This window comes from Hyla sarda, chromosome 5 (assembly GCF_029499605.1).
Source record: "Hyla sarda isolate aHylSar1 chromosome 5, aHylSar1.hap1, whole genome shotgun sequence".
Classification (NCBI taxonomy): Eukaryota; Metazoa; Chordata; class Amphibia; order Anura; family Hylidae; genus Hyla; species Hyla sarda.
This window is the reverse complement of record NC_079193.1, coordinates 379,856,925-379,871,604: the sequence shown is the minus strand read 5'-3', so window position 1 is coordinate 379,871,604 and position 14,680 is coordinate 379,856,925.

The following is a 14,680-nucleotide window of genomic DNA, read 5'->3' as shown; positions in this document are numbered from 1 at the left end:
GGCATGCTGGGAGTTGCAGTGGGGAAACAGCTGGAGGCACCCTGTATAGGTGAACTGCGCGCAGAAGTTTCGGCCCCAGCAGGCATCAGTGACGTGGTGCCTGCTGGGGAAGTCTGCCTGGTAGTGAGCACACTACCAGGCAGACAAAAAAAGCATTTTTAATATGTAAAAAAAAAAAAATTAAAGGCAGGGAGGGGGTTAGGGATAGATGGGTAATAGGCAGGGACAGAAAAAAGAAAAAAAGTGATGGTGGGTGCTACCCTTTAAAGAAAAATGTTTTTCAGTGGGGACTGGACCGGGATGCCTGCTGGAATCATTCAGCAGGCATCCCGGCACATCGCAGAAAATCGCATGTCAATTCAGACATTCGATTTTCTGCTATTCCGGGCTGATCGGGTCTCTGGTGACCCGATCACCCAGAAAATAGGGATGATTGGAGCTGTCAGTGACAGCCCTGATCATCCTGAGGAATAGGAGCGAGGTTGCAGTGCTGCGATCTCCTCCTATCCCCTGCCATTGGGCAGAAATTAATTCTGACCAATGGCAGCGCAGGACAGGGGGTTGCCATGGAAATCCCCCGCTCTGCCCACCCCTGGATGTCGGACAGAACGGGGGGAGCAGATGGAGGCCGGTACCTAGAGGAGAAGATGCCGTTGGGCCCGGCAATCGTCGGTGGAGACAGCGGAGATTACGGTGCAGGTAGGGAAGCGACGAGGGGGGGGCGTTAGATAGAAAGGGGGCAGTAAAGCGATCTTTACTGCTGCCCTTGTAGTGGTTGCCAAACTGCAACTCCCAGCATGCCCAGACAGCCAAAGGCTGTCTGGGCATGCTGGGAGTTGTAGTTTTGCAACATCTGGGGGGTCGCAGTTTGGAGATCACTATTACAGTGGCGCCCAAACGGTAGCCCTCCAGATGTTGTCATACTACGACTCTCAGCATGCCAAGACTGCCCAGGCATGCTGGGAGTTGTAGTTCTGTAACATCTGTCACTGAAAATGAAAATTTTGAAAATTGCTGCTATGTTTTGAAGCCCTCTAATTTTTTCAAAAAGTAAAAATATGTCCATTTTATGATGCCAACATAAAGTAGACATATTGTATTTGTGAATCAATATAACATTTATTTGGAATATCCATTTTCCTTACAAGCAGAGAGCTTCAATGTTAGAAAAATGCTAAATTTTCAAAATTTTCATGAAATTTGGTGATTTTTCACCAAAAAAGGATGCAAGTAACGAAAATTTACCACTAAAATAAAGTAGAATATGTCACAAAAAACAATCTCAGAATCAGAATAATCGGTAAAAGCATCTCAGAGTTATTAACGCTTAAAGTGACGGTGGTCAGAATTGTGAAAAAGGGCTGCGTCCTTAAGGTGAAAAAGGGCTGCGTCCTTAAGGTGAAAAAGGGCTGCGTCCTTAAAGGGGTACTCCGCCCCTAGACATCTTATCCCCTATCCAAAGGATAGGGGATAAGATGTCAGATCGCCGGGGGCCCGCTGCTGGGGACCCTGGGGATCGGTGCTGCAGCACCCCGCTATCATTACTGCACAGAGCGAGATCGCTCTGCACGTAATGACGGGCAATACAGGGGCCGGAGCCTCGTTACATCACGGCTCCGCCCCTGTCAATACAAGTTTATGGGAAGGGGGCGTGGTGGTCGTCACTTGCATTAAGGGGACGGGCCGTGATGTCATGAGGGGCGGAGCCATGACGTCACGCTGCTCCGGCCCCTGTATCGCCCATCATTACTGCACAGAGCGAACTAGCTCCGTGCAGTAATGATGGTGGGGTGCCGCAGCGGCGATCCCGGGGGTCCCCAGCAGCGGGACCGTGGCGATCTAACATCTTATCCCCTATCCTTTGAATAGGGGATAAGATACCAGGGGCGGAGTACCCCTTTAAGGGGTTAAAGGACAAGTATCATGTAAAAAACGTATTCGTTTTAGATCGCTGGGGTCAGGGAGCTGGGGCCCCCGTAATCTCCTGTTTAGAGCCCCGGCTCTCCTATACAGTGGCGAGTCAAGACCACTGCCCGAAGCGAGGGCTGCCACGCCCCCTTCATATAGCTCTATGGGAGAGCCATTCTGCAATCTTCAGCTCTCCCATAGAACTATATAGAGGGGGTGTGGTGGCCCCCACTTCGGACAGGGATTGTGACGCGCCACTGTATAGGAGAGCCGGGGCTCTAAACACGAGATTGCAGGGGGGCTCAGTGCTTGCCCCCCCCCTCCCCCGCAATCTAAAACGTATCCCCTATCCTTCAGATAGCGGATACGTTTTTTTTTTACATGATGCTTGTCCTTCAATCAGTCTTATTGGCGCTCCATTAGTGCAGGCTGCATACTGTATTGAAGCACTGATCATACAGGACAGAAGCAGGTAGGGACCCTCCACCCATCCTCTCAGACTATCGGAATCCTGCTATTTTGCCACGGTGGTCCCGATGGGCTCCCTGAAATAGCAGGAAATGCTCTCTACCCGTTTTAAACCCTGCGATCAACATTGATTGCAGCGTCTAAAGGGTTAATGCCCAACTTTGGCTCAATCAGCAATGTCCGGCATTAGTCGTGGGTCCTGGCTGCTAATTGCAACTGGGGCCCGCCGGGTGTAGAGGGTTAGGATTTTCAGCCCTTCATCACTGAAATGATTTCCTAATTCTGCCTACATTTCCCATGAGTCCTCTGGCTTTTTTTAGAGTGAGTGTGTGGAGTCCTATCACTGCACCTGGTAATCTAATTAGGCTGCTGGTGCTGGAGGTTACCCAGGTGACCTGATTAGACTCATAAGTAGGTTGGTATTAGTTCACATAGGGCCTCATTTACTAAGCTGAAACTTATCGTTTTTTGTCTGGTTATTTTGGCGCAGAGTATCTGAGACATGTCTGCGCCAGTGTGCGCCTGGAAAATCCGACAAACCCGACATTGCACTGTGAAAAGCAGAAAAGGGGTGCGGTCTGTTGAAAAGGGGGCATTGACAACCCAAAAAGGGGGCGTGGTTTCACAACCTGACTGATTTACTATGGAATTCACAGAAAATCCTGTGGATAAATGGCTGGAAATATCCACCTAGAAAAAGCTGCTATAGGGAGGAATCCTGCAAATCTGAAACTACTTTTCCCACTAGTAAAAATCCCGAAACTCTTAGTAAATGAGGCCCAATATGTGCAGTTTTGCGTTTTACTTATTCAAAATGTGTTTTTTTTTTGTTTTTTTATATATTTGTATATTGCCTTAAAGAGAAAGTGATTTGACCTTGTGATTATATTGTAAATGTTTCGGCTGTGATCACATATTGAATTTTTCTACATTTTCCACACATTTTACAGCATTTTGGCTGATTTGGGAAAATTGCAAAAACAGCCAAAAAGCTGTGAAGATTTTTTTAAAATGACCCCTGAACCACCATGCTACCCTGTGAGAATACTGTAAATAAAAAGTGTAATATATATATTGTCTATTTTATTTCCTTTGTTTATATACAGTTATGGCCGTAAATGTTGGCACCCCTGGAATTTTTCAGGAAAACAAAAGATTTCTCACAGGAAAGGATTGCAGTAACACAGGTTTTCCTATACACATGTTTATTCCCTTTGTGTGTATTGGAACTAAACCAAAAAAGGAGGAAGAAAAGCAAATTGGACCTAATGTCACCAAACTCCAAAAATGGGCTGGACAAAATTATTGGCACCTTTTTAAAATTGCGGAAAAATAAGATTGTTTCCAGCATGTGATGTTCCTTTATACTCACCTGGTAACAGGTGTATCCAGCATGTGATGCTCCTTTATACTCACCTGGTAACAGGTGTATCCAGCATGTGATGCTCCTTTATACTCACCTGGTAACAGGTGTAGACAATATAAAAATCACACCTGAAAGCAGATAAAAAGGAGAGAAGTTCACTTAGTCTTTGCATTGTGTCTGTGTGTGCCACACGAAGCATGGGCAACAGAAAGAGGAGAAGAGAACTGTCTGAGGACTTGGGAACCAAAATGGTGGGAAAATATCAACAATCTCAAGGTTACAAGTCCATCTCCAGAGATCTAGATTTGCCTTTGTCCACAGTGCACAACATTATCAAGAAGTTTACAACCCATGGCGCTGTAGATAATCTCCCTGAGCGAGGACGGAAGAGAAAAATAGATGAAAGGTGTCAATGCAGGATAGTCCGGATGGTGGATAAGCAGCCCCAAACAAGTTCCAAAGATATTCAAGCTGTCCTGCAGGCTCAGGCAGCATCAGTGTCAGCGCGAACTATCCGTCAACATTTAAATGAAATTAAACGCTATGGATGAGACCCAGGAGGACCCCACTATGGAGGAGACCCAGGAGGACCCCACTATGGAGGAGACCGAGGAGGACCCCACTATGGAGGAGACCCAGGAAGACCCCACTATGGAGGAGACCCAGGAGGACCCCACTATGGAGGAGACCCAGGAGGACCCCACTGCTGACACAGAGACATAAAAAAGCAAGACTACATTTTGCCAAAATGAACTTGAGTAGCCAAAATCCTTCTGGGAAAACGTCTTGTGGACAGATGAGACCAAAATAGAGCTTTTTGGTAAAGCCCATCATTCTACTGTTTACCGATAACAGAATGAGGCCTATGTCAGGATTCGGCAGGCTGGAGATGGATCCTCTGTGTCAGCGAGGGATTGGCGTGGACCGTACCGGTGGACCGGTTCTAAGTTGTTACTGGTATTCACCAGAGCCCGCCGCAAAGCGGGGGTAGCAACCAGGTCGTATCCACCGGTAACGGCTCAACCTCTCTGACTGCTGAGATAGGCGCGGTACAAGGGATTAGGCAAGAGCAAGGTCGGACGTAGCAGAAAGTCAGGGCAGGCAGCAAGGATCGTAGTCAGGGGCAATGGCAAGAGGTTTGGAACACTGGCTAGGGATACACAAGGAAAGCTTTCACTGGCACAATGGCAACAAGATCCGGCAGGGAAGGGGAAGTGAGGTTATATAGGGAAGTGCACAGGTGAATACACTAATTAAAACCAGGCGCCAATCAGCGGCGCACTGGCCCTTTAAATCGCAGAGAGCCGGCGCGCGCACCCTAGGGAGCGGGGCTGCGCGCGCCGGGACAGAACAGACGGGGAACGAGTCTGGTAAGCGGGCTGGGATGCGAACCGCGAGCAGGCGCATCCCGCATTGCGTCCTGGCTAGGGACATTATCGCAGCGCTCCCGGTCAGCAGGTCTGACCGGGGCGCTGCGAACAGGAAAACGCTGCGAGCGCTACAGGGAGGAGCGGGGACCCGGAGCGCTCGGCGTAACAGTACCCCCCCCTTGGGTCTCCCCCTCTTTTTGGAACCTGATAATTTGTGAATGAGGTCCTTGTCGAGAATGTTATCCTCGGGTTCCCACGACCTCTCCTCAGGACCGCAATTCTCCCAATCTACGAGAATTTTTTTTTTACCTCTGACCGTCTTAGACGCGAGAATTTCTTTAACCGAGAAGACATCTGAGGACCCGGAGACAGGAGTAGGAGCAACAACCTTGGGAGAGAAGCGGTTAAGGATAAGCGGTTTAAGGAGAGAAACATGAAAAGCGTTAGGAATACGGAGAGAAGGAGGAAGAAGGAGTTTGTAGGAGACAGGATTGATTTGGCACTTGATTTTAAAGGGTCCAAGATAACGTGGTCCCAGTTTATAACTGGGGCCACGGAAGCGGATATACTTGGCCACACTTTGTCTCCAGGAGCAAAGACAGGAGGAGTTCTTTTTTTGTCTGCATGCTTCTTCATCCGGGATGAGGCCTGTAGGAGGGATTTTTGAGTCTCTTTCCAGATGGTGGAGAAGTCCCGGGTAACTTCGTCAACAGCGGGCAAACCAGAAGGCGTGGGAGTGGGGAGGGGGAGAGGGTGACGGCCGTACATCACAAAGAATGGGGATTTAGCGAAGGATTCAGAGTCTTTGAAATTGTATGAGAATTCAGCCCAGGGTAGAAGATCGGCCCAATCATCCTGGCGGGAGGAAACAAAATGTCGCAAATAGTCACCAAGAACCTGGTTAACTCTCTCTACTTGCCCATTGGATTGGGGATGATAGGAAGACGAGAAATTTAATTAGATTTTTAGTTGATTACAGAGAGCTCTCCAGAATTTCAACACAAATTGAACGCCTCTATCCGAGACGATATGCGTGGGAAGCCCGTGAAGGCGAAAAATGTGCACAAAAAATTGTTTCGCCAACTGTGGCGCAGAAGGAAGGCTTGGAAGTGGAATAAAATGTGCCATCTTGGAGAAACGATCAACGACCACCCAAATGACTGTGTTGGATAAAGGCAGGTCCGTTATAAAGTCCATGGCTCAGGGACAGGCAGAGGATGGAGGAGGCCGGCAGGCTTCTGGCGAGGAGTCTTGTCCCGGGCACAAGCCCGAACAAAATTAGCAACATCTGCTTCCAGGGTAGGCCACCAATAAAATCGAGAGATGAGTTGGATGGACTTCTTGACGCCAGCATGGCCGGCGAGGTGCGAGGAGTGTCCCCACCTGAGGATCTTGAGGTGCTGGCGTGGAGGGACGAAAGTCTTTCCAGGAGGTGTTTGTCTGATGGAAGCTGGAGAAGAGGAGATCAGACACTCAGGAGGAACAATGTGTTGCAGGGGGGCTTCCGTTTCGGAGGCATCAGAGGAACGAGAGAGGGCATCAGCCCTGATGTTTTTGTCAGCAGGGCGAAAATGAATCTCAAAGTTGAAACGGGCAAAAAACAACGACCACCTAGCCTGGCGTGGGTTCAGCCATTTGGGCAGACTGAAGATAAGAGAGATTCTTGTGATCTGTGTATATGATAATTGGGTATTTGGAACCCTCCAGCAGGTGCCTCCATTCCTCGAGGGGTAGTTTTATGGCCAGCAGTTCTTGATCACCAATGGAGTAATTTTTCTCCGCCGGAGAGAGGGTCTTAGAAAAGAAACCACAAGTAATGTTATGTCCAGAAGAGTCTTTTTGTAGGAGTACAGCTCCGGCTCCCACTGAGGAGGCGTCTACCTCCAGTAAGAAGGGTTTAGATGGATCAGGTCTGGAGAGTACAGGAGCAGAAGAAAAGGCAGTTTTGAGACTGTTGAACGCCTTGTCCGCTTGAGGAGGCCAGGACTTAGGGTTGGCGTTTTTCTTGGTTAGGGCCACAATTGGAGCCACAATGGTGGAAAAATGTGGAATAAATTGTCGGTAGTAATTGGCAAACCCCAAGAAGCGTTGGATAGCTCGGAGTCCGGAGGGGCGTGGCCAATCTAACACGGCTGACAGTTTGTCTGGGTCCATTTGAAGTCCCTGGCCAGAGACTAAATATCCTAGGAAGGGAAGAGATTGGCATTCAAAGAGACATTTCTCCATCTTGGCATATAATTGATTGTCATGGAGTCTCTGGAGCACAAGACGGACATGACGGTGATGTTCTTCGAGGTTAGAAGAGAAAATATAAATGTCGCCCAAGTAAACCACCACACAGGTATATAACAGATCACGAAAAATTTCATTCACAAAGTCCTGGAAGACAGCAGGGGCGTTGCAGAGCCCAAAGGGCATAACCAGATATTCAAAGTGTCCGTCTCTGGTGTTAAATGCGGTCTTCCACTCCTCCCCTTCCCTGATGCGGATGAGATTATATGCACCTCTTAAATCCAATTTGGTGAAGATGTTAGCGCCACGTAGGCGGTCAAAGAGTTCTGAGATAAGAGGCAGGGGATAGCGTTTTTTTATAGTGATCTTATTAAGACCGCGGTAATCGATGCATGGCCGTAAGGAACCGTCTTTTTTGGAGACAAAGAAGAACCCCGCTCCGGCAGGGGAGGAAGACTTGCGGATGAATCCCCTTTTAAAATTTTCTTGGATGTAATCCGACATGGCTTGTGTCTCAGGAGCTGACAGAGGATAGATCCTGCCCCAGGGTGGAGTAGTACCAGGAAGGAGATCAATAGGGCAGTCATAAGACCTGTGAGGAGGCAAAGTCCAAATAGGCCTTGGTGAGACCTGGTACAGGAGGAGCCACAGGGGTTTGACTGGCGGGACTGGGAGCAGACGTAAGGCATTTTTTGTGGCAAGAAGCACCCCAGTTCTTGATTTCCCCGGTGGTCCAGTCAAGGTAGGGGAATGGCGTTGGAGCTAAGGCAGTCCGAGAAGAATTTCAGAAGTGCAGTTAGAGAGGACCAGAAATTCAATTTTTTCGTAATGAGGTCCAATGCACATTAACAGGGGTTCTGTGCGGTAACGCACAGTACAGTCCAATCTTTCTCCATTCACTGAAGCGATGTAGAGAGGTCTGGCGAGACTGGTCACTGGGATGTTGAACCTGTTAACGAAAGAGGCCAAAATATAATTTCCTGCAGATCCAGAATCCAAGAAGGCCACAGCTGAGAAGGAGAAGTTAGAAGAAGAAATCCGCACAGGCACAGTAAGACGTGGAGAAGCAGAGTTCACACCTAGAGCTGTCTCACTTTTGTGCGGAATCTGAGTGCGTCTTTCCTGACGTGGAGGACGGATAGGACAATCCTTCAGGAAGTGTTCGGTACCGGCACAGTACAGGCATAGGTTCTCATTGCGGCGGCGTGTCCTCTCTTGTGGTGTCAGGCAAGACCGGTCTACTTGCATAGTCTCCACGGCGGAAGGCACAGGAACAGATTGCAGCGGACCAGAGAAGAGAGGAGCCGGGGAGAGAAACCGCCTAGTGCGAACAAAGTCCATATCCTGGCGGAGCTCCTGGCGTCTTTCGGAAAAGCGCATGTCAATGCGGGTGGCCAGATGAATAAGTTCTTGCAGGTTGGCAGGGATTTCTCGTGCGGCCAGCACATCTTTGATGTTACTGGATAGGCCTTTTTTGAAGGTCGCGCAGAGGGCCTCGTTATTCCAAGATAATTCAGAGGCGAGGGTACGAAATTGGATGGCGTACTCGCCTACTGAAGAATTACCCTGGACCAGGTTCAGCAAGGCAGTCTCGGCAGAAGAAGCTCGGGCTGGTTCCTCGAAAACACTACGAACCTCAGCGAAGAAGGACTGTACAGTGGCAGTGACAGGATCATTGCAGTCCCAGAGTGGTGTGGCCCATGACAGGGCCTTCCCAGACAGGAGACTAACTACGAAAGCCACCTTCGACCGTTCAGTTGGAAATTGGTCCGACATCATCTCCAAATGCAGGGAACATTGCGAGAGAAAACCACGGCAAAGTTTAGAGTCCCCATCGAATTTGTCCGGCAAAGATAGGCGGAGGCTGGAAGCGGCCACTCGCTGCGGAGGAGGTGCAGGAGCTGGCGGAGGAGATGGTTGCTGTAGCTGTGGTAGAAGCTGTTGTAGCATAACAGTCAGTTGAGACAGCTGATGGCCTTGTTGCGCTATCTGTTGCGACTGCTGGGCGATCACCGTGGTGAGGTCAGCGACAACTGGCAGCGGGACCTCAGCGGGATCCATGGCCGGATCTACTGTCAGGATTCGGCAGGCTGGAGGTGGATCCTCTGTCAGAGAGGGATTGGCGTGGACCGGTTCTAAGTTGCTACTGGTATTCACCAGAGCCTGCCGCAAAGCGGGATGGTCTTGCAGCGGCGGTAGCAACCAGGTCGTATCCACCGGTAACGGCTTAACCTCTCTGACTGCTGATAGGCGCGGTACAAGGGATTAGGCAAGAGCAAGGTCGGACGTAGCAGAAGGTCAGGGCAGGCAGCAAGGATCGTAGTCAGGGGCAACGGCAAGAGGTCTGGAACACTGGCTTGGGACATACAAAGAACGCTTTCACTGGCACAATGGCAACAAGATCCGGCGAGGGAGTGCAGGGGAAGTGAGGTTATATAGGGAAGTGCACAGGTGAATACACTAATTAGAACCAGGCGCCAATCAGTGGCCCTTTAAATCGCAGAGAGCTGGTGCGTGCGCGCCCTAAGGAGCGGGGCCGCGCGCGCCGGGACAGTACAGACGGGGAACGAGTCTGGTAAGCGGGCTGGGATGCGAACCACGAGCGGGCGCGTCCCGCATCGCGGATCGCGTCCCGCATCGCGGATCGCGTCCCGCATCGCGGATCGCGTCCCGCATCGCGGATCGCGGATCGCGTCCCGCATCGCGGATCGCGTCCCGGCTAGGGACATTATCGCAGCGCTCCCGGTCAGCGGGTCTGACCGGGGCGCTACGAACATGAAAACGCTGCGAGCGCTCCCGGGAGGAGCGGGGTCCCGGAGCGCTCGGCATAACAGCCTACAAAGAAAAGAGCACAGTACCTACAGTGAAAAATGGTGCCTTGATGCCTTGAATGTGTGATAGCCTGGGGGAGTAGGGTATATGGGAGTGTAGCTGTGCGGTGACTAAAGGGTGCTAGCTTACCCTTGCTATTCGTGACGCCAGGGTGAGGGCTCCTCAGTAATGCTTGTCCTACTGCCACCCTTCCCAAGAGCGATAAGGAGGTAGATAATAATAGAATGTCCACAACCGGAGAGTTTTCTGAAACAGTTATAACTTTTACTGAAGATTTTATGCAAGCTTCATAACCGGAACAGTTGCTATACATGCAAGCTTTCTTTGGAGATTGACTTAGGTTGGGACTTTATAGTTTTTAGGATAATATGCGCTGTTCCACTGGATTTAGGGGATTTAGTTGCGGTCCAGTAGTCACGCTAGATTTAGCGGGGGTAGTTTAGAACTATTGATTTAAGTTCCGCTGAGGCCAGTAGGTTTTCAGGACTAGCGTTTCTTTGCAAGTTGCGCAGATCCGTCCTGCTAGTCCGGCATCCACAAGAGCAGCAACACAAGAGAGCGATAATTGGCTACAGCTCCCTTATATGGGCAGGGGTGGACTAGAGCTAATTGGGCCATACTTGTGTCAATCACCATTACAAAGGATTATGGGTAACATGTCACCCAAGGACCTCCAAAGGTCCTCCAACATACCATAGAGGAATTAACATGGTCACATGACCGAAGTTCCTGCGACGCCAAACAAAGTAAATACTATTCATTATATTAAATATACATTATTATCAAATATATACATATATCAACATTATAGAATTAGAGTAGAGAAGAGGTGACTAGGGGCTGTCCTACCTGGGGGACCCTACCTGAGTGTAGTAACTCTGACTTTGGGGACCACCACACTAGGTACGGTATGCAATACAGTACCGTGGGAAACCACAAATGTGTACGAGGCATCATAAAATCTGAAGATTACCAGCGGATTTTGGGTCGCACTAAAGCCCAGTGTCAGAAAGCTGGGTTTGCGTCTGAGATCTTGGGTCTTCCAGCAGGACAATGACCCCAAACATACATCAAGAAGCCCCCAGAAATGGATGACAACAAAGCGCTGGAGAGTTCTGAAGTGGCAGCAATGAGTCCAGATCTAAATCCCATTGATCACCTGTGGAGAGATCTTATAATTACTGTTGGGAAAAGGCGCCGTCCAATAAGAGACCGGGAGCAGTTTGTAAAGGAAGAGAGGACCAACATTCTGGCTGAGAGGTGTAAGAAGCTTATTGATGGTTATAGGAAGAGTGGTCCAACATTCCGGCTGAGAGGTGTAAGAAGCTTATTGATGGTTATAGGAAGAGTGGTCCAACATTCCGGCTGAGAGGTGTAAGAATCTTATTGATGGTTATAGGAAGACACTGATTTCACTTATTTTTTCTTAAGGGTGTGCAACCAAATATTAAGTTAAGGGGCCAATAATTTTGTCCGGCCCATTTTTGGAGTTTGGTGACATTATGTCCAATTTGCTTTTTTTCCTCCTTTTTTGGTTTATTTCCAATACACACAAAGGGAATAAACATGTGTATAGCAAAACATGTGTTACTGCAATCCTTTTCTGTGAGAAATACTTCATTTTATAGAAAAATTTCAGGGGGGACAACACTTACCGCCATGACTGTACATTTATATTGTCTATTTTATATCCTTTGTTTTTATGTACTTTATTTATTCTTATTTTATTATTTATTTTATTTTTTAAATTTTTTTTACTCCAATTTACAATTTTGCCCTTTTGATTATTATTTATGTGCTTGAGTATTTCTAGAGGCTGGTACTTCCCCTCTGTGAACTCTTCCAGTACCTGGTACCTGCAGTCCCATGCAAAATCTCAAGTAGCAGCCATGATGTGGCAATTGATGGTGGCGAATGACAAATTCGGTTCAGCTACATCTGTAATTCTTGTCTCTTCTCCAAATTTAAGCTAAAACTTGGACGTCCTCTAAATTCGCTACAATATTAAATTTTGGCTCCCAAAATAATTAAAATAATTGGATCCTTAAAAAAAAAAAAAAAATTGGGCCCTAATGAGTATGCAAATGAGACAAATCGCAAATTGCAGACATATGGTACAGTTGTAAAATGAGAGAAATCTGTTGTTTCCTGCTCAGACGCATTTATTAATTCCAGTTTCTGTTACTGTTTAACATATGTGATGGCGGCAAAATAACCGATCGCCGTGATCATTACTATTACTGGCGGCTTCTCTCTGTTCTCTGCATAATTGACCATCAAGGTTATTAATAAACTGTCTACAGATGTAGCAGAGTTCAATCAGTTTGTTTGTTTGATCTGCTTCTTTTCTGCGTTGTGTGACAGCAGATCATTTCTCAAGTTTCCTTGCAGTCCTATGTAACACCGCAGATAACAGTGATAACTCTCTGAGTACAGATAATGTATAGATGTGACCTGCAGTCCTATGTAACACCACAGATAACACAGTGATAACTCTCTGAGTACAGATAATGTATAGATGTGACCTGCAGTCCTATGTAACACCACAGATAACACAGTGATAACTCTCTGAGTACAGATAATGTATAGATGTGACCTGCAGTCCTATGTAACACCACAGATAACAGTGATAACTCTCTGAGTACAGATAATGTATAGATGTCACCTGCAGTCCTATGTAACACCACAGATAACAGTGATAACTCTCTGAGTACAGATAATGTATAGATGTGACCTGCAGTCCTATGTAACACCACAGATAACACAGTGGTTTGTAGCCTGTTGCCATGGAGACACATAGGTCTGCACAGGAGCTGTGTACATAAAATGTTAAGAGATTTTGAATCACAACTTTTTGGAAAAATAACCTGGTTGAAGACGTGTTGCTCACACCCTGTAACTAGCAAGCAGCAGTGCTTTATAGGAGCTGCGGATGTTCTGCTGTATTTAGGACATTCACCCCTCAGGAGTCTGGGAAAGCTGTGTGCCCCCTTGAGAGCAGTGAGGACCCCCCTGTACGCTCTGTCACTCTCGGCTCCTAGTCGTCTGCTGTTCCTCCAGACATTATTTCGGTAACTTGGGATTAGTGGTTGAGTTCTATTGATTGTAACCATGGAAACTGAGGAGCTTGTCTGTAAATGGCTGCACAATAAGAGACACAAAGAGCGGCGCAAACTACAAAGCGTGACATGTAACGCAATTATCTCAAGGTCACCGATTCCCAAGAGCCGCCCGGAATGAATGGAGCAGCACGCGCCGAATGTTACACAACCACCGATTGTCGCCATTATCGGGAACATCGCACCCTGGTCATAATAAAGTCACCAAGTGACAGCGCAAAATCCGTGCACTGTATATTATGTACGGGCATCAGGGGCAGAGAAGTAACTGTAGGGGTATGAATATTTACAGCCAGTCACATGTCCCCCATGTCAGTGCCAGTCCCGTCCCCCATGTCGGTGCCAGTCCCGTCCCCCATGTCGGTGCCAGTCCCGTCCCCCATGTCGGTGCCAGTCCCATCTTCCATGTCGGTGCCAGTCCTATCCACCATGTCGGTGCCAGTCCTATCCCCCATGTCAGTGCCAGTCCTATCCCCCATGTCAGTGCCAGTCCTATCCCCCATGCCAGTTCCAGTCCTATCCCCCATGCCAGACCAAGTATATCCCCCATGTCAGTGCCAGTCCTATCCCCCATGTCAGTGCCAGTCCTATCCCCCATGTCAGACCTAGTCCTATTCCCCATGTCAGACCAAGTCTATCCCCCATGTCAGTGCCAGTCCTATCCCCCATGTCAGACCTAGTCTTATCCCCAATGTCAGTGCCAGTCCTATCCCCCATGCCAGTTCCAGTCCTATCCCCCATGCCAGACCAAGTATATCCCCCATGTCAGTGCCAGTCCTATCCCCCATGTCAGTGCCAGTCCTATCCCCCATGTCAGTGCCAGTCCTATTCCCCATGTCAGACCAAGTCTATCCCCCATGTCAGTGCCAGTCCTATCCCCCATGTCAGACCTAGTCTTATCCCCAATGTCAGTGCCAGTCCTATCCCCAATGTCAGTGCAAGTCCTATCCCCAATGTCAGTCCTATCCCCCATGTCAGTGCCAATCCTATCCCCAATGTCAGTCCTATCCCCCATGTCAGTGCCAGTCCTATCCCCCATATCAGTTCCAGTCCTATCCCCCATGTCAGACCTAGTCTTATCCCCAATGTCAGTGCCAGTCCTATCCCCAATGTCAGTCCTATCCCCCATGTCAGTGCCAATCCTATCCCCAATGTCAGTCCTATCCCCCATGTCAGTGCCAGTCCTATCCCCCATGTCAGTGCCAGTCCTATCCCCCATGTCAGACCTAGTCCTATCCCCTCATGTCAGTGCCAGTCCTATCCTCCATGTCAGTGCCAGTCCTATCCCCCATGTCAGTGCCAGTCCTATGCCATTTCAGACCCATTCAAATGCCCACATTTCAGAGCCAGCCACATGCCACCATGTCAGTGTCAGTCATTTTTAC